This window comes from Rhinoderma darwinii, chromosome 8, assembly GCF_050947455.1.
Source record: "Rhinoderma darwinii isolate aRhiDar2 chromosome 8, aRhiDar2.hap1, whole genome shotgun sequence".
Lineage (NCBI taxonomy): Eukaryota > Metazoa > Chordata > Amphibia > Anura > Rhinodermatidae > Rhinoderma > Rhinoderma darwinii.
In genome coordinates, this window is record NC_134694.1 from 121,741,665 (window position 1) to 121,764,327 (window position 22,663).

The 22,663-nt window shown below is 44.9% G+C and overlaps 1 long non-coding RNA gene across 1 annotated transcript; it reads left to right on the forward strand.

Annotated features, from left to right (window-relative positions):
* Positions 1–1,655: 1,655 nt before the first annotated feature.
* LOC142658904 (uncharacterized) lies at positions 1,656–20,569 on the forward strand. Its single transcript, XR_012850219.1, has 4 exons — positions 1,656–1,758; positions 13,816–13,924; positions 14,089–14,208; positions 20,423–20,569. It is a non-coding gene; the product is annotated as an uncharacterized LOC142658904 (long non-coding RNA).
* Positions 20,570–22,663: the final 2,094 nt, after the last annotated feature.

The following is a 22,663-nucleotide window of genomic DNA, read 5'->3' on the forward strand; positions in this document are numbered from 1 at the left end:
TTTCTTATAGCTTGATAATTTTGTGCTGAATAAATTCATAATATATCTTTATAGGAACCAGGTCTCTATTTTTCTGTTACAGAGCTCCAAATCCCCTTATTTATGTCATACAACCATAGAAACAAATTATAAAATTCTGTCTGCCTGCATGCACCACTAGGGGGAGCTCACTGAAGATTTATTAACTTGAATGAGAGCTCCCTCTAGTGGTGTCTGCAGGCAGATAGAATATTATCGTTTATCTCTATAGTTGTGCGAAATTAAGAAGGGGATTTGGAGCTCTGTAACAGAAAAATGGAGCTCTGACTCCTATAGAGATAAATGATAAAATGCTGTGTGCCTGCAGACACCACTAGGGGGAGCTCACCAAAGATGGATTTAGTGAATTAAAAGGGAGCTCCCTCTAGTGGTAACTACAGGCAGCAGAATGTTATCATGTAACTCTATGGGAGCTGTATATATCTGTATGTAGTGAGCTCCCCCTACTGGTGGCTGCAGGCAGACAGAATTGAATCATGTTTCAGGGGATTTTTATCAGAAAAACTGAGCTCTGAGCCCTATAAAGATATATTATGAAATGATTAATATGCAGGGACCTATTAAGAAAGAGAACAAGAGTCACACTTATCCCAGACTGATACAGATATCCATAGTGTTTCTCAGCCTGCTTCCCCTAAAGAATAGTCACCCTAATGTTAACAGATAAGAGCCCCTGCTGAATATGAAAGGGTTAATTGTGGCTAAGTATTTAAATAATAATTAAATTAGACAATCACTTTTTGTTGATCCAGGTCGCCTGGTTCTTATCACTGGGATAACCATTGACGAGAGAAGCACTAAACGATGGGGGGGGGGGGACTTAATAAGAAAAATAATATTCTGCCATAATATGTGCCAAAAACGTGGTGTGCGACGCACCTAAAGCTCCATATGGATCAGTTTGTATAGTACATATAATATCTGCATAAAATGATAAGTAATATTATTCTACTCCAGTCACACCCAGAGCTGCATTCTCCATTATGCTGGTTCTGTATGTAACCTCTTATTACTTATTGCCACTTGGTCTTTACAACATTGTGAGGCATCATTGTTTCTAATCATATACATACCATGACCCAGAAAAAAAAAAATCCCAAAATATACGTTCACTGTAAGATAGCGTCCCGAGCGTCTGATTGGCTGCACTTCAGGTGAGTGCTGAACATCTGCTGATTACTTTTGTAGAATTATTCAGGAGTTAGGAACAAAAAAATGATGAAGTACTCGCATAAGTTTAAACAGCGGCATCGTGATTAATATCGGAGCTGCAAACTTTATAGAACGCCGCAATGTTTCGCCTGCTCGCTTTTTAACCCTTCGAGTCATGGGTGGCCTATATCCTATTGATTTTCAATTTACTCCCAGCCTTTGGCACACAATGATAAATGCCCTTTATTATGATCCCCGCCTGAACGTCCCACGGACAGCGCCCTTTATGACCTTGTTTGATCTCCATTTATTGCCTCGTTCATGTAATGTTTTTGTTTATTTTTTGTTTATTTTCTAGCAGATATTTTGTATCTTCTGCATCAGGATCTGTTATTTATATGATAATCACACACTAGTTCTGCACATCACATTTTTTACTTTTTTGTTTGACCAAACTAGGATTGGATCAATGAAGAAAAAGTGGCAGAATAGTGAGACTTTCCACCACGGATTTCCACAAAAATCCACGGCAAATCTGCATCAAAGACCGAATCTGCATTGCAAAGGGTAAAATCTGCAGTTAAAATCAACGAGAAATCCGCAGCAGAATTGACATGTTGTAGATCTGAAAATCCATGCAAAATGTTTTTACTACTTGTGGATGTTTGTTTTTTTTTCTTTTAAAACCCCATCCAAATATATTGTACTGTACATTGCTGTAGAATTTGCTGCAGATTTCACACCTCTCATTGAAAGGGGTGAAATCAGCGGTGAAAATTTGCAGCAGAAATTGACATGATGCAGATCTTGAAATTTGCACCACAAATCCAAATTTGTGCAGTAAAATTCTGCCGCATGCAACAAGTAATGTGAAAAGATCTGCAATTAGATCTGTTGGTGCCCTTAGTAGAATGTAACAGATCATTGCTTCTGCGGGAGAATACAGTGTTGTGCGTAGCCAAAATACAAAATTCTATGACACGGGGGCCGCCGTACTGGACTCAAATGTAAAAGCACTTCAATCGGTCGTGGACAATCCCGACTAGTTAGAAGAGTCCCTTCACAATAAGTTGATCACAAAGTGTCACCCCTGCTCAGACCCCTAGCGATCGGCTGTGATCTAGGAGAAAACCTGTCAGTAAGGCCGGGTTCCCACGTAGCGTGAACGCTGCAGAATTTCTTCAACGGAATTCTGTGCAGAAATTCCGCAGCATTTACAGCAGCAGCAAAGTGGATGAGATTTAGAAAACCTCCTGGCCTCTCTGCGGAGAAAAAACGCAGCGTAAGGCCATGTTCACACGTCACAGAATTTTTCTGCTGCAAATGTTGGTGAAGTTTCGGGGAAAATTACGCAATGAATCTGCAGCAACATTTGCATATTTGACAAGTAATTCAGACGTTGCAGATATCACAGCCGAGATTTCAGTTTTTGCATTGCAAAGGCTGAAATCCGCAGTGAAATTCCGCTTCTTCTCCGCAACGTCATGAGCTGCTGCGGAGGGAAAATTCTGCACCGCAGCCTAAATTCCGCACAGTTATTTTCTGCAACATCTGAACTAAGTTCCCTAAAAATGTATAGAAAGAAATGTAAAAAACAGCTGCTGCAGAATTCCACTGCGGACTGTCCGGCACGTCTGAATGTGGCCTAAACGTTAATAAATTGACCTGCGGTGCGGAATTTAATATCGCAGCATGTCAATTTATGTTGCGTTTTTGTTGATTTTCTATTGCGTTGTGATGTGACTTTTGCGGCGTAATTGCAAGAAAAAAAAATCCTACTTACCCAGAATGCTCTCCGCCTTCCTGCCGCCTCCTGGGATGATGCTTCATCCCATGTGACTGCTGCAGCCAATCACAGGCTTCAGTGTCACATGGCCTGGTCATTGTAGGAGGCCGGAGCAGACAGAAGGACAGAGGGGGTAAGTATGAGCTTTTTTTTTATGCAGCGGAAATTCTGCCTGAAAAACCGCTCAAATCCTGCAACAAATGCCATTATTTGCAGAATTTGCTGTGATTACGCTGCGAATTCTTGGCAAATTCTGCAGGTTAAGACAAAACAAACAAAGCGTATACAGTACTTGCCTTTCGTGGATCTGTCATAGCAAAGCGTTCCTGACCTCCATCTGCTCTGTGCCCAGGCTGCCCCCTGTGGTAACGTTTCTTCACACGTGAAGAACACTTTGAAAAGGCAACGCTAGGAGAGGTGAGTATCTGCTTTTTTTTTTCCTGACGGCCATTTTCCGCAACAATCAATCCAGCCAGATATATGCACCAAATTAAACCACCTGGTGGTGCGACTATTCGGCTGGACTTTCCTGCGCGCTCTACGCTGCGGACTTGTATCCGACCTGTGTGAATGTAGCCTGACCGCACTCCACTCTGATCAAGAGATGAGAATCCTAAACCCTCTATTAACCCCGAATTTCCTAATAGGATGTACGACAATGGGATTTCTAAACTGGACAACCCCTTTAAAGTCAATGGGGAAAGAATCCGTCAGTAAACCCGCAGTGTGCAGCTATGTGAAGAACTACAGCTCTGAGGTGGGACATGCACCAGATTTTATTTGCGCTTTACTTTACCTTTCCCTCCCCCTCCTTTCATTTAATTCCAATGTCTTTTTAATCTCCGGCTTAATTTGATTGTTTTGTGGGTAAATGTTATTTAGATTCAGAAATGAGTTTGTTTGAATTTGCATCGATTAGTGAAAATGATTCATTGCGGGATTTTAATAAGAAGGAGAGCGGAAATTATTTCGTATGATTATTTGGTAAATCCACCACTCGGATCTGTGTGATTTCTCAGCCCCCAAACAGCGTTGTATGAAATGATCTTAATATGTCTGATAATATCCACAGCGCGATGTCCCAGTTATATCATCATTACTGCAAAATGCAATTTCCTAAAACTTTTATTTGTAATTGGCCAAAAAAATACAAAAAACAACATCATTCATTGGAATGAGGGAGTAAGAAAATTAAATAGAAATGTACCCATAGGGCAGAGCATTCAGGGCCAGCGTCAGCACCCAGCGAACCCGGGGCCCAGTACACTTGAGGGGCCCACTAGGCCGCCGGGTGCTGCCGCTGCCGCTGTTACGACATCACTGACCATATTGAACAGTGATGTTAAGAGGAGAGAAGGAGCCCCAGGCAGAGTGCTCACGGCTCTGCTCCGTGACTCCGTCTCTGGGGAAGCTGCTGACATCACTGTCCATATAAGGACAGTGTTGTCAGGAGCAGAGCAGTGTCCCAGGCAGAGTGGTAGTAGTGCTCTGCAGGGGACTATGGCTCTGGGGTTGCCCCTGACAACACTGTCCATGTACATAAGGACAGTGATGTCAGGGCTTTTGAAGCGGAATCCCCAGCCAGAGCATCGGCAATTCTCTGGCTGGTGATTCCACTCCTGGAAGAAACCCCAAAGGCGCTACCTACAGGGAGGGTGGCTGTGTGGCACTACCAGGGGGGCTGTGTGGCACTACCAGTGAGGTGGCTGTCTGGCACTACCTGGGAGGAGGGCTGTGTGGCACTACCTGGGAAGTGGGGGCTGTGTGGCACTACCTGGGAGGGGGAGCTGGGTGGCAGTATCTGCACAGGGCACTACATTTATGGGGGTACAAACTGGGGGCCATGAGGTTCTGCAGCAGCTAAGGTGTGTCCCATGAGGTTCTGTGGCAGTTCAGGTGTGTCCCATGAGGTTCTGGGGCAGTTCAGGTGTGTATCAGGAGCAGAACGCCTACAAACATCTGCCCATTGATTTCAATGAGAAATACAGCGTTCGGTTTCCGACAGGGCGGTTTTTATGCCCACGAAAAAGAAGTGCAGGTCACTTCTTGGGACGTTTTTGAAGCCGTTTTTCATTGACTCTATAATAAAAACAGCTCCAATAACGTCCGTAACAAACGCCGCGAAAAACGCGTGTTGCTCAAAAAACTTCTGAAAATCAGGAGCTGTTTTCCCTTGAAAACAGCTCCGTATTTTCAGACGTTTTTGAGTTTGTGCGTGCACAGAGCCTTAAAGTGCAACCACATCGAAAAACGCACCAAATCACAGTAAGGGTATGTGCACACGTAGTGTTTTTAGGCGTATTTTGGGGCGTTTACGCCTCGGAAAACGCCTGAAAGCAATGTTTGGACGGGGCGTTTTTTTATGCCTCATTTTCAAAAAAAGGTACGTAAAAAGACACCCGCGAAAAAGAAGGGCATGTCACTTCCTGAGCTGTTTTTGGAGCCATTTTTCATTGACTCTATAGAAAAACAGCTCCAAAAATCGGCTGTAAAAAACGCTGCGAAAAACAGAAGCGGCTAAAAAATGTCTGAAAATCAGGACCTGTTTTCCCTTGAAAACAGCTCTGTATTTTCAGACGTTTTTTGCTAAGCGTGTGAACATACCCTAAAAAGGCATGCAGTTTTTCGGATGCAGTTTAAACCGTACCTCAATCGCGATGTCTGAATGGACCCTGAGGCTTCCTGCACACGCTGCAGATTTTGTTGCAGACATTTCTGAAAATCTGTTTCGTTCATCTGAATGAGGTTGTTTCTGCAACAAAATCTGCAGCGTGTGCACGGGGGCCTTAGGGGAAAATTTCTCAAAAGCTTTACGCTACTTAGTGGCGGCAAAAAGCCATAAAGTTAGGGTATGTGCACACACACTAATTACGTCCGTAACTGACGGACGTATTTCGGCCGCAAGTACCGGACCGAACTCAGTGCAGGGAGCCAGGCTCCTAGCATCATAGTTATATACGACGCTAGGAGTCCCTGCCTCTCCGTGGAACTGCTGTCCCGTACTGAAAACATGATTACAGTACGGGACAGTTGTCCTGCAGCGAGGCAGGGACTCCTAGCATCGTACATACGTATGATGCTAGGAGCCCGGCTCCCTGCACTGAGTTCGGTCCGGGACTTGCGGCCGAAATTCGTCCGTCAATTACGGACGTAATTAGTGTGTGTGCACATACTCATAGGCGCATGTATGTTTTGCTCTAAAAATTGCCGCTTCTTCTAGGTGAGCGGGGCTTAGCAGAAGGAGGCGGGGTCACACATGACTTTACAAATTTACACCAGAAATTGGCATAAATTATAGCGGTAATCGACGCCGGCTCGCAGCTGGCGTAGATTTCCCTTTCTGGCCCACAAACGACCCGAGATAAATTTGCTCTTAATAAATTTGTCACATCTTACTCCAAAGACTGGCACATTTTTGGTTTTTTTTTTCTGGAATTTTCGCAAACCCAAACATTTATTTTTAATGCCGTGCTGATGGAAATTGCGGCAAAAGCGACTTATGTAAATACGCGCCAAGACCCTAGCAGGCCATGAAGATTTCATTTGACAAGATTGTATTCACACGGCGCAGTTTTGCCGGGTTTTTTACTGCACGGCTGAAAACCTCACAAAAAGAAGCGTGCATTTTTACAGTAATTTTCTGAAGGTTTTGGAAATTGCAGCAAATCACAGTGAAAGCGCATTTGTTTTGCACCGTGTGAATGCACCCTAAAAGCAGTTTGAGGCTACGTGCACACGTTGCATATTTTGCTGCGTAAAATACGCAGCAAGACGCAGAAGACCGAAAGAAATTTGCAGGAAAAAAACGCACCTGAATGTGCATATTCTGATACACTTTTCGGTGCGGTTTTTACGTTTTGTTGCGTAAATCGTGGAGTTTTCATGCTGCGGGTTTTGCTGCGTATTTCTGCATAACTAGTAAGATAGAATTTGCAAGCGGAATCGCGGGATAAATTGACATGCCGCAGTTTTGAAAATACGCACCGCGGGTTAATTTACCACCCGAAAAATACTGCAGAGTGGACATGAGATTCCTTGGAATCTCATTGCCTTTGCTGGTACTCTATTGTGCTGTGGTGGTGACACACGAAAATTTGCGTGGCAAAAACGCATCATGTGCATTGACCCTGATAGTTAATGGCCGCACGGTGTTACGGCTATTCCTGCAGTGTCGCGCAGCCATTAATCACCAAACTTTTAGTTGCATTAAATTTGGAAGCTGAGCTGACCTGCGTGTTGGCGCAGTTGTGGTCCCATTGCGGCTGAATTCTGGCTGCATTGCAGCTGCAACATGTGAACACAGTCCAGGTGTCTCAGGTGTGGGGAGAAATGCTAATCTAAACATAGCAGAGCTGTCAATCATCAGGCCCCGCCCCTTGTGCACAATCATCAGGCCCCGCCCCTTGTGCACCTGTTAGTCATCACTCACCTGAGCTGCAGTGAGCTGGGGATAATCTCTGATCAGATAACCCTGCAGGAAGGAGACGTTATATGGACTGAACTATTATTATGACTTCTGGTACACAGCGCTGCTGCTGTTTTTTCTTACATTATGAGAAGGATCGTCACTAGTCAACCTGCTGATGGTTTCCGCAATAAGCGGATACAGGACTGACGATCCTCCGGGTGATCAAATCTGCAATGTAAATGTGAAATCTACAGCAGATGAATGTGGCAGAATTTACAGGACACGGATGCTGAGATGAAGCAGAGCTGAGTTTGTTGCCACGTCACTATGCGTCGGTTTATTCTGTAGGACTGCAGGTAATTACTAGTGTCCAGTTATATGTAAATAAAGCTTCACCACTACAACCCCTGTCCATATGTCCTGTTATGGCACACAGATGTCAATGGGGGGTCCCCACTTAGGACCCCTTCTGTGTGCATGAAAAGCTGCTGTAGGGGTGATGTGTTGCTGGCGGTGACCTCCCCCGGTGATTGCAGCGGATCGACACCTCAGTGGTTCATTGGCCGGTGCTGGAGTTGTCTCTGATCCTGAGCGTTGCAGCCGGTTGGCGGCTGTGTCGGTGGATTCACGTGTGGTGCAAGTTTATGCCACGGATTTGGCAGCAGCGAATCTGCCGCAAAATCTGCGTGTTTATTATTCAGATTTGGTTGCGGGTTTGCCATGGAATTGGTGCGGATTTCACGCTTTGCAATGCAACGGGGAAAATCTGCAATGTAAAACACGGAGACTCGCTGCGGTCAAACCTGTGGAGTAAAACTGCGCAATGTGGGAATCCACCCGATTACACTCGGCACCCGCTGCTGGCACGAGCACCGTTCACATGCCCACGCCAGCCACAGGGCGTAGTATTAGGTCCTATTACGGTCAGAACATTGCAGTTAGGAGGTAAACATATGACCAAATGTGGGAAGGGGTTAAATTCCTCGCTCAATACAAGATCTCTGCTTGATTTTAGTGAATGAGCAAATTTTTATTTACATCCAGAGGTTGAAAACCTGTACAAACCTGATACTGCTCACAGCTGAGTTTGTTACAATGTATCAGTGCAGGTAAAATGTATCCGTCTGCAGTTCAGGGTGTTTAGGTTACAGAGAATTACAATGATACAATTGTAACAAACCCTCAGCTGAGAATGTAAACAAAATTTTTTCCCAAATCTGACTCCTCCAGTGCCGTTCTTCAGATCCTGGGAGGCCTAGAGGGACCATAAAAACAGATATGAGGGAAGGATTATTATTTTCACCAATCTGTATAAGATATAGTAAAATGTGCCCCCTATGCTCCTATAATGGGGTACTGCCACCCTCTACAGCACCATCTGGACTGTTCCTGTAGATACCTAGGGGTATATTTCTTAACATTGGCATGCTGCTATGTGTGACTTCAGTGCAGCATGAGCTGTATTCAGGGATGCAGAGGCGGCAGTCGCCCCGGTGCCTGAAGAGGCCCAAATGCTCCTCTGCACCATAGGACCCCAGTATTATAAATGCCTCCTGGTGTGGGGGGGGGTTCTGTTATAGATTTTGCATTGAGGCCCGGGAGCTTCGCATTACTGTTACGGTGCAGCAGCTACTGAGCGACATCGTGTTGTTCCCGGCAAAGCTCACAGTAGAACGATGACCTGACGCGCCACTGATGATGAGATGTTAAAGGGGTTGTCCAGGATTAGAAAACACGGCTACTGTAGAAACAGCGCCACATCTGTGCATAAGTTACACCTGATATTGCGCCTCCGTTACACAATAGTAAATGATGCTGAGCTGCAATACCACACACAACCTGTGGACGGGTGTGGCGCTGGAAGAGAGCAGACATGTTTGTCTAATCCTGGCCAACCCCTCTAAATTCGATTCATAGCTAATTGGATGATTAATTCTGGTCATTTTTGTCTTCTAAGCCACTTTCCCTAATAAAGTGGACGGTGCCCCCCCCCCCCCCCCCCGATAATACATTCATCGTGTGGCGCTAATCTACAAACACTACAAGATTTATAACATTGGACACTGCAACGATCATTTCTATACATCTCGAGGAGCCTTCCGCACACAGACCTTGTAATATGACTACATGCACGGGCGGCAGAAAATCTGCATCAAAACTGCAGGTACCGTAGTTCCGCAGATAGAATCTGCGCTTAGTATTGCATGTTTTTTTTTTCGTTTTTTCGGTGCATTTATTACATTTTGGTGCGGATTTTATGCTGTGTATGGAGCAGTGTGTCTAGAATCTGCTGATTTTAATTTTTTTGCGCTGTGAGGTTGAATTCAGTTGTGGCAGATCTCGCCGTCACGTTTTTTTCCGTTACATGCGGGTAAGGTTTTGAAAACTCCATCCACATGAATTATACTATAAATTATTGCGGGTTATCTGCGGCCAATCTGCCATGTCTGAACGGAGTATAAGGCCCCATGCACATGACCGTAAAAATTGTTCACAATTACGGACCCATTCTGTTCTATTGGCCGTGGACACCTTTCCGTATCGCTACGGATGGGTGTCCGGGTCGTAGAAATGTTCCATAAATTATGGAGCATGTCCGTTCTGCAATCGCGGGACATGATTACAGGCACGGCCGTGTGCGTGGGATCTAAGCAAATAGAGTGTGTTAAAAAAAACATTCTCAGGGCCGGCGTCGGCACCCAGCGAACCTGGGCAAGTGCCTTGGGGGGGCCCACTTGGCCACTGGGAGCTGACGCTGCCATCAGGGCTCCTCCAGGACTGGAATCCCCAGCCAGACTTCTGCTTCTAGAGGGAGCCTCCGTCTAGGAGGCGGTGTAACCACTGCTGTAGCAGCCATAAAGGATGCCACAAAGCCCACGGCATGAGCGGGCCTGTGTCATCCACCATCACACCCCCCCCCCTCATGTCCAGTGGCCCCGCTAGCAGCCGCTATCGCTGCTACGGCGGTAGCGATGCCAGATTCAATAGTATCTGCGTTCTAAGGGCGCAGATAATATTGACCGCTATGGCAGAGTAGTGAGGTATCTCCCCGCTCTGCATTTACTTCACTACAGACTCCCCGGCAGAGTGCTCTGCTCGGGACTTTGGCTCTGGGGTTTCTCCTGAAGAGGAATCCCCAGCCACAGCCTCGGCAATGCTTTGGCTGGGGATTCCACTAGATGGAACTCCAAAGGCGCTACCTGGGGGAGGGGGGGGGGGGCTGTGTGGCGCTACCTGGGGGAGGGGGGGGGGCTGTGTGGCACTACCTGGGAGGGGGGGCTGTGTGGCGCTACCTGGGAGGGGGGGGGCTGTGTGGCGCTACCTGGGAGGGGGGGCTGTGTGGCGCTACCTGGGAAGAGGGGGCGGTGCGGCACTAAATTTAAGGGGCCTACTAAGTCTGTGTCGCCCAAGGGCCCACATAAACCTGGAGCTGGCCCTGCACTTCAGCTCTGTTCACATTTAAAACATTCGTAGCCTCCGTCACAGATTGTCAGATTGGACACCACGCCGTTACCTGATGGACCTGATTGTACGCTGGTGGTATCTGTCCTATAATTCATGTGCCAAAGCGTTGGGGTTCTTGCTATAAACTGGAATCGCAACACAAGAGTGAACATTGTGCTGCCTTAGGCCTCGTGCACACGACCGCGTTGGTTTTGTGGTCCGCAAACCCATGGGTCCGTAGCGATCCATCGGGCTGCAAAATCCCTTGCTGTGCGTCCGCGTGTCATCAGGACTCAGATCCACAATTCACCAGTATTGGTGAACCTGTAATTACGGTCCCCGCACCAATCCGTGCAAATCACAGTGGTGTGCATGAGGCCATAGAAAAGAAAGGGTCCGTAAAAATGTGGATAAATTGGGGCCGCTAAAGTGTGTGTGTGTGTGTGTGTGTGTGTCTGTCTCCTTACACTGGACAGGACTTTGTAGCTGAAATTCAGCACCAAATACGTGTTGTGTGAACCCGACCTTACGCTCCGCATATTCCAGAAGTGCCGTCTCGCCGCGCTCCCGTATCATCCGCACTTCTCAGCAGGTGAACACATTTTGCCGTGCTTTTAGGGAAAATAAAGTGCGTTTTCATCAGACACGCCATTAAATTGCGCTGAGAAAATGAAGCGATGGGATTTTTTTCATTAATGTTTCACCTCGGCTTATTTTTTAGGTAATCGCTATCTTTTATTTGCCGTTTGATTTATGCCTGCAGTTATTTTGTTGATCTTCTGGAACATAAAAAAGGAGAAATGATTTATCCATCGATAAAGTATTAAAAGGGAAACCGGCTTTCTTGTCACTTGTTTGAAGATTTATTGCATCAGGTTTATTTTCAGCTTTTTCCCTGCTGCTAAATATTCCGGTTTTGCTCATTTGTATCTCACTGGGAGGAATAAAAAAGTTGACTAATTTATGACTGTGCTGGAATAGTCTCCGTCTTTTAAAGGAACAGTACACCTTGAAAGGAATGACGACGTAGAGTTATTTTTGTTTACTTTTACCAGTCTACAGAATTCTCTACAAACAATCCTGTAGATGAGGCCTCATGCACACAACCATGCCCGTAATCATCATGCCCGTAATCATGGCCCGCGATTGTGGGCACGGCCGATGGCCGCGGGCTGCATTTTTGTGCCGTGCTCCCATACAAAGTATAGGAACACTGCCCATAAAAAAGGAAAAGTAGGACGTGCGCCATAATTCCCGGCACGGTTCTACGGCATGGACACCTATCCGTAGCGATACGGAAAGGTGTCCGCGGCCAATAGAACCAGGCGGGTCCGTAATTGTGGAGATTTTTTACGGTCGTGTGCATGGGGGCTAACACAGCTGTTACTTTTCTTCTGATCCCTTCCACTTCCAGCTTGCAGGTAACTGAAGGGGAGTGGCTTATATAAGGGGGTGGTGCTTTGCATGGCTAATCTGCCATTGTAGACAGAGCAGTGGGGGAGGGCTCCTGCAGCAGCCGGTTGCCTTACAGATACAGGTCTGATCTGAGATTTAATGGAGAGGGGTAGGAAATGGCTGATCACCCCACACGTTGACGATTTTATGATATATTACTCATCGTTTTAATAGTAATATACGACAGGATGGGATCAAACAGTAGAGGCGATCAGGCACCATTTTGGGGTACATCTAATGTATTGAGTAACTTTTATAAAAAAAATAATGGGAATGGGGAGGGGGAACATAAGTTTTGGCTTTTTTTTTTTTTTTTATATATTTTTTTTTTCTTTTACGGCGCTCATTGTGTGGTATAAATAACATGATCACTTTTATTCCAGGGTCGAAACAATCACGGGGATACTGTTTTGTGGTTTTTTTAAGAATTTTTTTTTTAGAATAATTTTTTTTTGTGGTGCTTTTGTTCCAAGACCCATAACATGTTTATTTTTCCGTTGATGAAGCTTCTTGAGGGCTTGTTTTTTGCAGGACGAGTTGATTTTTTTTTTTTTTTATTGCCACCATTTTGACGTACATACGACTTTTTATTTTTTATTTACATTTTTATTTTTTAATTTTTTATGGGGATGGTGATTAACAAAAAATAGCAATTTTTCCATTGTTTTTAAACTTCTTTTTTTTTTAATGCCGATTTACAGCACGGGGTAAATAATGTGATCGTCTTATAGTACGGGTCGTTATGGATGTGGCAATACCAATTTTATATATGGCTGTAGCCATCTTTATCTTGACTCTGATAACTTGCTGCAGCGTGATCTCACACAACACAAGCCATTGACAAAGTCAAGATAAAGATGGCTACATCTGTACTTTTCTCCTAGTGATGTCCTTTTTCTGCCCCAGTGGAAAATGCACAATTATTTTTTTTTAAAAGTGTGCCTTTTAATAAATTTCATGCAAATCACACCGACTATCAAATTTACCGTAGATTTCATCCATTATTACGCTCCATAATTGTGGACTCCTTCATTTCTATGGTTAACTGACGTCTTTCCAGTATATATATGGGAAGGTGTCCGGCACGGCACGTAGAAAGGCTCTGCAAAAGATCGGACATGTCCTATTTTTTGCTTTTTACTGACCATGCTCCCATACTTCATATGGGAGCACGGCCCGCAACTGCGGGTGGCTTTCCACAGCCGGTTGTGCCCGGACACTGATTACGGGCATGGTCGTGTTCATGGGGCCTTGGACAGGACTGGTAGAATCCAACTTGTCCCATTGACTGCATACATCAGAAAAGGTTCTGCCAGGTCTTGTAGACCTCAGATTGTCCTGCCGGCTGTAATGTAATGTCTATGGGTTAAAGCAACTTTATATCCACCCAGTATACCCGTCTCTCGCGGCAAATCCTCCATTGTTTTGGCGGAACTATATATAAAGTCTATTATACAACCCATGTTCATAAATGTTTTCCACCTGCTTACAAATAAGAGTTCCCTTCAGCCATATATTTACTCTACTACAGGTTACCACGTTTCATGAATTTGTTTAATGAAGAGTGATTATAACTCAGGTGATACCGCAAATATCCAGGTGATGGCGATACTGAGCGACCGATATGCTGGGATTTGCAGGTAAATCGTTTTATGTATGTGAAACTGTTCCTCTGATTATAGATATATATAAGGCATTTGTCTATATGGCTTGCACCAAATTGTCTGAACATGTTGAGATTCTGTATCATCATAATTCGGTATTCCTAATGTTTCTCATTAAAGCCATTCAGTTTTGTTTGCAGTTCCATGCTTGACCACATGGAGTGCCGTGACAGGAAACCTGTTTATGAGCAAGATGGGACACACAGTATAGTGCTCTAAAGCTCCACCTAGTGGCAGACGTGATTGCTGCAGCACTTTACGTATGTATGCTGGGGCATGATTATAAAGTGTAATTTTCGGCTGCAATGTTCGAGTGGTGCGTAGAGTCAATTTACTAAAATGTTGCAAGAATTTATAGTGCAACATTTTCCACTCGAACGGTCAGAGCCTGTTCAATCAGTATATAGTCTTTCCACTAAGGCCGAGTTGGATACCCTGCTTATAAACTACGCAGCATATCCATCCTGGCACCCGCAGCTCATTCCGTCTTTAAAACCGCACCACATAAATTGACGTGATGCAGAATTAAATTCCGCGCCGCAGGTCAATTCAATAATGTTTACGCTGCCGTTTTCTTTCGCAGCGGGGGCATGACATATTTTCTAAATCTCATCCACTTTGCTGCTACTGTAAATGCTGCGGAAGTTCCGCACACAATTCCATTGCGGAAATTCTGCAGCTAATGGTTCATTTAAAAGTGTTGTACAGTATTAGAAAATAATGTCTGCCTGCCTATGGGTTGTCTGGTAATATCCATTGAAGTGAATGTGACTGGGCTGCAATACCATGCACGTCCTGTGGACATGTGTGGTGCTGTTTTTGGAACAAGTGTGTATTAATTTTTTTTTATCTTGTACAACTCCCTCTAATGGGTCACATATGATAACATCCAGTGTATGAGGACAACTTGATATTGCATGTTACTGTACATCTGCAGAAGGGTCGGAAGAGGCAGCAGGTAATAGCGGAGCGTCTAACGCCCTTTATTGAATATCCAGCATTTGTCCACGTCTCTCCTGGGATGAAATACTGATCGAGAATTCCTGCTGCAGAACTGCCCGGCGTACATAGCGGGGGTATGATTGAGCCTCGTGCTCCTCAGATAGATGGTGCTGCAAGTTGCAGCCTCGGCTCAATAGGAATGCAGGGAACTTGTCATGCATTGCAAAATTATATAGGATGAGGGTAAAATCTCCCCGGATTTCGGCAGGTTAATATCCATCTTTCTTGATTACTTGTTATGAAACATCAGAAAAAGAAAAATCTGCTGTGACAAATGTGGCGGGTTGTGATGGCTGCTCAGTGGCCTGTATAAAATGAGCTGTTAGTTTCAGTCCAGTTCCTGCAATAGACGGATATTGACTGGAGAAAAATCACCGCCGAGAACTTCTTCTATTTATTGTGATGCATTGTAACCTTCATTGAGGGGGATTTGGCCTAAACGACCACCAGGGCGGGCGTGAAATGCGTGTGTTGTGGCTTCTGTCTACAAGAAAATGAAATGAATCATTGTTTTTATGAAGTATTTTAGTTTTTGTTTTTTTTGGGTTTTTTTCGGGTCTATTCTGCATCAACGGGACTCAATATAAGGCTTTATTCAGACGAACGTTGCAACCGTCCGCGTGACGGGCGTTTTTTAAAAACGGCCATCACAAGGCTGCACGTATTTATATGGGGCTATACACATGGCGGTTGTTTTAGCAGACTGTGTGAACGCCCGTGAGAAAAATAGGACATGTTCTATTCTTTTTCACAGATCTCTAAATAGACTAGTGTCTGAGGGATCCGTGAAAAACTGCCGTTTTTTCATGGCCTATTTGACGCACGTTCACCTTCACGAAAGTTTTACACAATGCTATATGGGGGTTGCAAAAAAATCCAACATTTTGTATCGCAATATCGACTTCCCGTGAAATAGGATGGAAGAGCTTAATTTTGTGCTATATTGGGTTCATAACATCCAAAATCGCACTGCAATCTATGGCGGTTGCAAAGTGCGATAATCGCGGCACGGATGATCAGCCTAAACACGTAATATTGCGGTAGAGGAGAGGTGGGACAAGCTCTCGATGTCAAAGGCTGAGGTTGTTAGAAATGTGCCCTACCCCCGTCTATGGCCGACCTTTGGGTACAAAGAAACAACGCAAAATGCCTGGCACCGAGGCTTGTGACGTCTAGAAATCTCAATATTCGCTGTATCGCAGTTTCATTAAGACATTGTAACGCTCTAGAGGCGACTTTATATATGGAGTTATTCTTTGGTCACTGTATGTCTGTATTTCAGCACTGTTTGGTATTTACTTGGCATGATGTGGCGCTACTATTTAGGTTATCTGCGCTCCCTGCTCTGCTCTGCGCTCCCTGCTCTGCTCTGCGCTCCCTGCTCTGCGCTCCCTGCTCTGCTCTGCGCTCCCTGCTCTGCTCTGCGCTCCCTGCTCTGCTCTGCGCTCCCTGCTCTGCGCTCCCTGCTCTGCTCTGCGCTCCCTGCTCTGCTCTGCGCTCCCTGCTCTGCTCTGCGCTCCCTTCTCAGTGCTCCACATTATTTTTGCAGGTTTTAGTCGTGGCATTACTGGATAGGACTGTGTAGGCCACTGGATAAATGTCTTATCTGGTGAACATGGCGCTATTATTTGTGCACCGTACTGTTTAGTATTAGACACTGTAGGATATGGTTATTTGTACGCTGACTATACACCTTGTTGGGGGGACGCCAACATAAGGTACGGCAAAAGGGAATGTCCAATATTGAAGGAGATTTCTTTTTATTTGATATATTGGTATTGTAGCTATTCATAGGTGTATCACAATCTTATACAATTACATTATAATCCTCTATTTATCTGCAAGATTTCTAATTGTTTTGACTTGAGGGGGGAGGGGAGGTCTGATTCTGAAAGGCCTTTGTATTTCCTGCAGTTAATAAGCTAAGCGAGTGCTACCGAGGCGCCCAAAAGTATGTGTAATTAGTTATCCTTTATAAAGGTGCATATTCATTAACTTCCAATTAGCATGAAGTCAGAGAGCCTGCCATTGTTAAATGAGTAATTAAAGGTATTAATGGAATGACAAAAAGAATGAATCGCCTGCAAGTGCAATTTGCGCCACGATGCTAGAGTAGACTGTGCTTGTCTGCAGCTGCCGTCCTCGCCCCGGAGCTCTGCGTTCCGTTACTGCGGCTTCCAGAGGACGTTACGGCTCCGTTTAGTCATTCTGCTTCTCAGTGGATTGAGGTTTCTGCTGCTTTTGACCTTTTATTTGTTGTAACTTGTTGTTGTATTATTAGGAGTGAGACTTCTATCCGCTCGCTGGTTCATTTCCATGTGATCAGCTGAAGAGAAAATCACCGGTTGACTTGTATAGGAGAGTGCGTTGAGTATAAGGCTGGGTTCACACGAGCATGTTACGTCCGTAAAGGACGGACGTATTTCGGCCGGAAGTCCCGGATCGAATACAGTGCATGGAGCCGGGCTCCTAGCATCATAGCTATGTACGACGCTAGGAGTCCCTGCCTCGCTGCAGGACAACTGTCCCGTACTGTAATCATGTTTACAGTACGGGACAGTAGTTCCACGGAGAGGCAGGGACTCCTAGCGTCGTACATAACTATGATTCTAGGAGCCCGGCTCCCTGCACTGAGTTCGGTCCGGGACTTGTGGCCGAAATATGTTCCGTCCATTACGGACGTATCATGCTTGTGTGAACCCAGCCTAAGAACGCGGCCTGGATGCTGTATGGACGAGGCAGGGTTGTCACGGAAAAGATAAATTGAGACCAGAAGTTTGGAGATGTGACCATGAAATCTTTACTAGGGCTGGTGCTGCGTCACACACGACCACAGCGACCGAATTAACTTGTCCACACTTGAGAGTGCAGCCTTAGTACATCTCTGGTTGAGTCAGGCAGGTGGTGATGGCTCACCGCTGCTACCGCACAGTCAAGGGTGCTCCTCCATGGTACAAGGGATGTACAGCATCCTGGAGGAATACTCGTTCCCCAAAATTTCAGGTCTGGCACTAGATCTCTACAGGCGCTCTCTACTGCTCAATCTGGGGAGGCTCCTGTCCATCACCCACGCTACACCTAGCGGCTCACACAACACTGTGGGGAGGCTCCTGCCCATCACCCACGCTACGCCTAGCAGCTCACTCAATACTGTGGGGAGGCTCCTGCCCATCACCCACGCTACGCCTAGTGGCTCACGCAACACTGTGAGGAGGCTCCTGCCCATCACCCACGCTACGCCTAGCAGCTCACTCAATACTGTGGGGAGGCTCCTGCCCATCACCCACGCTACACCAGGGGCTCACTCAATACTGCGGGGAGGCTCCTGCCCATCACCCACGCTACACCCAGCGGCTCACTCAATACTGCGGGGAGGCTCCTGCCCATCACCCACGCTACACCAGGGGCTCACTCAATACTGCGGGGAGGCTCCTGCCCATCACCCACGCTACACCCAGCGGCTCACTCAATACTGCGGGGAGGCTCCTGCCCATCACCCACGCTACACCCAGCGGTTCACTTGACACTGTGTAGGGGGGGGCTTCTGCTTCACCCACTCCTGCACCCAGTCTTATTCAAGGCCCACACACATTTTGCTCAGCCTAACCATAATTTCTCTCAATCACCGCAGTTCTTTCGGCTTTGCCCGCACACTGAATGCTGGGAACAGCCGTCTTTTTATTTTATTAGGAAGGTGCTGCTTCCAGATGACGCAGAGTAACCACACTGGTCTCAAACACCCCGCTGTAAGGGCACGCCAAACACTGCATCTATGGCATTTAAACACGATGTATCATCTTAGTTACTGCGCCTGGGGAGAAAATATATTAAACACCACCTTTAAGGGGACCATGCAAAAAATAACAAACTGGACACTTGGCACAATATGCAAATATGCAACAGTCATCTTTAAGAAATGGGGTTTCTCCCTCAAACTCTTACATGAGAATTCTCTGCTAGATGTGCAGGGAGAGGACGCAAGGAGCTTTACTGTCAATGGTCGATCCATGTCGCTTTTATATTCTAATCCGGACTGTGATGATGATGATGACAACTCTAGTGTACACAGCAAAAGCTGAAAAGTGATTTGTACAAAACCTAGTGTTGGCCTATTGCGAGGGATCAGTGAACAGTATAAAACAGGATATAACTCAGAATCAGTAGATATGTAATGTATGTACACCGTGAATACACCAGCAGAATAGTGAGTGCAGCTCTGGAGTATAATACAGGATATAACTCAGGAGCAGTACAGGATAAGTAATGTAATGCATGTACACAGTGACTCCACCAGCAGAATAGTGAGTGCAGCTCTGGCGTATAATACAGGATGTGACTCAGGATCAGTACAGGATAAGTAATGTAATGTATGTACACAGTGACTTCACCAGCAGAATAGTGAGTGCAGCTCTGGAGTATAATACAGGATGTAACTCAGGATCAGTACAGGATAAGTAATGTAATGTATGTACACAGTGACTCCACCAGCAGAATAGTGAGTGCAGCTCTGGAGTATAATACAGGATATAACTCTGGATCAGTACAGGATAAGTAATGTAATGTATGTACACAGTGACTCCACTAGCAGAATAGTGAGTGCAGCTCTGGAGTATAATACAGGATGTAACTCAGGAGCAGTACAGGATAAGTAATGTAATGTATGTACACAGTGACTCCACCAGCAGAATAGTGAGTGCAGCTCTGGAGTATAATACAGGCTGTGACTCAGGATCAGTACAGAATAAATAATGTAATGTACACAGCGACTCCACCAGCAGAATAGTGAGTGCAGCTCTGGAATATAATACAGGATGTAACTCAGGATAAGTAACGTCATGTATGTACACAGTGACTACACCAGCAGAATAGTGAGTGCAGCTCTGGAGTATAATACAGGATGTAACTCAGGATCAGTACAGGATAAGTAATGTAATGTATGTACACAGTGACTACACCAGCAGAATAGTGACTGCAGCTCTGGAGTATAATACAGGATGTAACTCAGGATAAGTAATGTAATGTATGTACACAGTGACTACACCAGCAGAATAGTGACTGCAGCTCTGGAGTATAATAAAGGCTGTAAATTAGGATTAGTAATGTATGTTCACAGTGACTATTTATGGAAATTAATTCTACGTGTGATCGATAAATGGCCGTGTTCCTTCACCATCAGTTTGTCACTGAGAACTCTATAGGTTAAAAAAGTTTATTTTCAATTTCATTCTTTTTTTCTTTTTTTCTTTCTGTGCATGGATGTGGGAGCTATTAAAATAAAACTCGGCATAAAGCTTCAATCAGAGGCTGTCTCCATATCTGAGCTTCATCTTAATATTTAAACTCCAAATCTCTGGTTATAAGATGCAGACGTAAAATGTAAATTGCGCTGATCTCCCAGAATGAAAATGTAAAAACTTGGACTCCGCAGTTCAATCAAAATTAAAATTCTTTCTTAAATGATTTTTGTTCCAGAGCAAACAGATGTCGCTGAATTGTGTCTCTCAACTGGCGCGGTTTACTGCCGACCGCGAGGAGTGATCCCAATCCATGTATGAATATTAATGAATCCTCCTGCAGAATTTACACGTCAGACGACTTCATTATTATTTTATTATTTGGGACTTTAAAAAAAACATTTTATTTTTTTTCCTTCCATCTTATCTGATTGACTTCATTAAGGATTCTCATCCTGCCCTGAATTGCTCACTGGCCCTCGTCGTTTTCGGCCTGCGTTCCTGCACACTGGACCCGGTTTTAAATGTTTTATGAACTGAATTTGAACCCGTATGTCACACATGTGAGGACAGAATATGGAATTTGATGTCTCCTCTTACAACCGTTTAACTCCAGGGACTATGAAAAATGCAGCAGTTCCTGACCGGAGGGTCACCAGTGGGGCTGCATAATGCAGCGGGAGCCATGACCTATAGAATAAGGAATCCTTGTATCCTGGTCCTTCAATGAGGAGCTCTGAATATTGTCATCGATGCTTCTAAAAAGTAACAAATTTTTTTTTTTGTTTTTGCAAAGTTTTATATAGTTTTTTTTTTTTTTTTTTAGTTCACGATTACCAAAATGCGATACCGCAAAGCTGAGTTGCAATACCAGACGCTCCCTACAGACACTTTCTAATCATGGACAACGGCTTTACGGTAGGAACACACAGGACGGACACGCTGCGTAAAAGTACACTGCGTATCTATCCTGGATGCTGCAGGGAATTCCGCCCGAAAAGCCACACCAAGATGTGGTGCAGTTTTTCAGGTGGCATGTCCGCTGTGGAAATTCTGTAGGAATAAAGAAAAGTTTATACTTACCCCGGTCATAGTCATGGCTTTGCGTCACTCTCTTCTGAGGGTAGCCCGGCCTTCTGGGATGATGCTGTAGTCCGTTTGACTGTTGCAGCCTTTGATTGGCTGCAGCAGTCACATGGGATAAAAAGTAATCCTAGGAGGCTGGGCTGCGCTCAGAGCAGAGGATTGGGTCGCTAGGACAATAGCCGGGGTAAGTATACGTATTTTTATTTTTTATTTTTCATTTGTAATTTTTTTTTGCAGTGGAATTGCAGCGTTTCTGACGCAAAGTCGCAACACATAGATCTTTGTTGCGGGTTTTACCTCCCATTGAATTCAATGGGGAAAACCTGCAACAGAAGAGCAGCGATTCCGCAGCATAAATTGACGTGATGCGGCTTAAAAAAACTGCACCGCAGTTTTTTCCACAGCTGCGCGTGATGAGGTTTGTTCAAATCTCACCCACTACGCTGTCACTGTATTGCGCTGTCACTGTATTGCGCTGTCACTGTATTGCGCTGCAGATTATCCGCAATGGAATCCGTTGAGCAAAACTGCAGTGTTTATGCCCCGTATGTTCCTACCTTTAAAAACAGATTCAAAAAATGTTAAATGGGTAAATCCATGACTGAATCAAAGTTGAAGACCCCTGAAATAAAATATCCATTTAGTTGACTTAAGAAATGTAAAGGCCATTTTTTGTAATCTATGAATTGTTCTCCTGGGTTAAAAAAACCAAAACAAAGTAAAAAAAAAAACACCAAACAAAACAACATTTTTAAACTAGGAGATAATCTGAAATAGCAGGGTTGGGTAGCCGCTTATCTTCATGTCCTTGTGGTAGGACTCATGAGCACTTTAAACAATGAGATTTCTTCTAGATTGTAATTCAGACCAATGGGTCATAGAACAGAGCCCCCAAACTTTTGTAATTAATATTCGTAAAAGCTTCATATAAAACTGGAGGGAAGAGGCTGATGGAGACCCCTGAGCAATTGCCCCTTTTGCCTTCCATATTCCGGTCCTGGATAAATCCATTCATAATGTTATTATTACTTTGCAGGTTTGTTGCTATTGCTATATCTTTGGGCTATAATGTTGCACTTTATTTACACTGTATTCTGGACCGCTGGTAATTGGGTCAATAAAGACTGAGCATGTTATATACCATTAATTACTAAGGACTGGGGACAGTACGGAATTCCTGGGCCATCACAATGACAATAGTGAGGTGAAATGATGGACAATAAGCAGGTTTATTGCTGACACTTGCTCATTATCTGCTCTTCTCCGGTGCTCCGCCGTCTCTTTATCTTCTGATATTTCCAGAATTTTTTTTTCCCCCCTTCAGGCATAGGCATGTATTCCCTCTTGTTAACCCTGTGTAAGCCAGGTTGTAATGAAGAAATCTATTGCCTGC